We start from the raw sequence: 2,843 nt of genomic DNA on the forward strand, positions 1-2,843 counted from the left end.
TTTATTAGGTGTTTGAATATGCATTATTGTGTTTAAGTTTAAATATTTAGCAAAATAATAATTTTGTATTTGTGAATCTTCACTTAGAACTTAAACGTCAAATACGTTTAAGGACAAATTTTATTCAATCTATCGGCGGCTCCGAAAACTTGACGTTGAATGTGGCAATTAAGTGACAAAGCAATCGTTGACCACGTCTTTGATATGATGGAGGATGGCTATAGATCCTTATAAAATCCTTGTGCGAATTTAAAGCGATATGTATCGAAGAATCGAAGAATCATCATCTAGCTGCATTTGGCAACTCATTCGCACAACTTGGTAAGGTCAGCCAGGTGGTTTTGGTTGAACAGCTTTAAATTCTTGCCTATTATTTTCGTAGTCCATTTTCATACTTGTAGATGGCATTTGCGTAGAATTGTCTGTTGCTGCTGGTGTTTTAACAGCAGGTGCCGAAACCGACTTGTCAGCATGCGGAAAGCGATAACCCCGAGCGACCACCAATCCACTGCGTGACCGCGCGGTTTTCGTTTTACTACTTCGGAAGCTATGAATTTTTAGTGTGCCACAGAGCTTCGTAGTACGTAAACCGACGGACAGCCACTTGGATAAGCCGACGCCCACGAGTTGTTTGTGGAGAGCTGTATCTAGAAGTATTTTCAGCAACGAATATCTTACAAGTTCCTCTGGTAACTTTTCGTACATATCTAGTAAAGCTAACAGCTCGCCGCCCAAAATGTATTTTTAAAGCATATACAGTATTTTCTTCGTTTACCAACGCGAAACCGCTCCCGCTATGAACGAATGATGACCCACAGCTGCCCGTATGCTTGCCATTTGTTTAGAAACTGACTGATCTGACGAAGGAGCGCCTGCTGAGGTTACCATCGAAATGGAACAAACTGAACTGGATTGGAACAGGATGATCGCACCAAATTGAGTGCGTGCCACGATTTTGGTTTACACGATCACTTTTTTTATTTTGAGAATTCACCATTAAGTCTATATAATTATTTATATTATCATTAATTATTTTCGTAGTCCATTTTCATACTTGTTGATGGTATTTGTATAGAATTGTCCGTTGTTGCTGAAACTGACCTGTCAGCATGCGAAAAGCGATGACCCCGAGTGACCACCAATCCACTGCGTGACCGCACGGTTCTCGTTGTACTACTTCGGGAGCTATGAATTTTTAGTGTGCCGCAGAACTTCGTAGTACGTAAACCGACGGACAGCCACTTGGATAAGCCGACGCCCACGAGTTGTTTGTGGAGAGCTGTATCTAGAAGTATATTCTCTGGTTCGAGATCACGGTATATCACGCCAGCATTGTGTAGGAAATCTATAGCTATCGTAATCTCAGCAACGAATATCTTGACAAGTTCCTCTGGTAACTTTTCGTACATATCTAGTAAAGCTAACAGCTCGCCGCCCAAAATGTATTTTTAAAGCATATACAGTATTTTCTTCGTTTACCAACGCGAAACCGCTCCCGCTATGAACGAATGATGACCCACAGCTGCCTGTATGCTTGCCATTTGTTTAGAAACTGACTGATCTGACGAAGGAGCGCCCGCTGAGGTTACCATCGAAATGGAACAAACTGAACTGGATTGGAACAGGGTGATCGCACCAAATTGAGTGCGTGCCACGATTTTGGTTTACACGATCACTTTTCTTATTTTGAGAATTCACCATTAAGTCTATATAATTATTTATATTATCATTAATTATTTTCGTAGTCCATTTTCATACTTGTTGATGGTATTTGTATAGAATTGTCCGTTGTTGCTGAAACTGACCTGTCAGCATGCGGAAAGCGTTGACCCCGAGCGACCACTAATCCACTGCGTGACCGCACGGTTTTCGTTTTACTACTTCGGGAGCTATGAATTTTTAGTGTGCCGCAGAGTTTCAAATCTCAAATGCGCCTTTAGCTACGGTCACTATTATTTCTGTGTTTCTGTAGAAGTTCAATTGTTATAGGATATTCTGGTAGAAATATGGACTTTTTGTGTACAACCGGCCAGGCTATATCACTAGCTTCTAGCGGGTTTTTCAATGTTGAATCGTTCCATCTTTTTCTAGAAACCCGAGAATAATGTCTTGATGCGCTATAAACTGACTGGTTGCTTGTTACACTGACGAAGGAGCACCCGCTGAGTTTAGCAGCGAAATGGGACAAACTGAACTGGCTTGTAAATGATTGACCGTAGCAAATTAAGTGCGTGCCATGATTTGGTTTACACGATCACTTTTCTTATTTTGAGGATTCACTATTAAGTCTATATTATTATTTATATTATCATTAAAAATCAAGCTTTAATTTATAAAAACAACTATGTACATACCTACGTACGCGTGGAGTTAGTTATTTGAACATAATTTTTAATTTTATTCGAAATTATACCTAATAAAAGGAAAAAATAAAAGAAAGATATAAAAAATCTATATCTAGACGATTTTTTATAATCAGTTATGTCAACAGGTATTATTTTTTAGTGGACTTTCATACAAACTATCATCGCATGTTTTTATCCCAAAAGGGGGTTTATTTCTAAAGTTACATTACTCTTACTTTAAGCACATAGGACTTTCCTACAAATTTCCAACCACCGTTTTACCCACTTAGGGGTAGAATTTCGTAATATCCCTTCTTAAGGGATGTCTAAACCCTATAAGGAAGCTTTTTATCTTTCTTCGACCCAGAGGAAATCCCTAACAGATGCCTCCAGCCCGGGGGAGCTGGAGGATATGTCCGATTCGCACGGACTAAAACCTCTGGGGTGTTCCTTCGCTCGTCTGGGGTGGGATCACGGGGACGCTGAACACTTCCGCGG

The 2,843-nt window shown here is 40.1% G+C and overlaps 1 pseudogene; it reads right to left on the reverse strand.

Moving 5' to 3' along the window:
• Nucleotides 1-327: 327 nt before the first annotated feature.
• LOC123660999 lies at nucleotides 328-2,251 on the reverse strand (annotated as a pseudogene).
• Nucleotides 2,252-2,843: the final 592 nt, after the last annotated feature.

Source organism: Melitaea cinxia, chromosome 16 (genome assembly GCF_905220565.1).
Source record: "Melitaea cinxia chromosome 16, ilMelCinx1.1, whole genome shotgun sequence".
NCBI lineage: Eukaryota > Metazoa > Arthropoda > Insecta > Lepidoptera > Nymphalidae > Melitaea > Melitaea cinxia.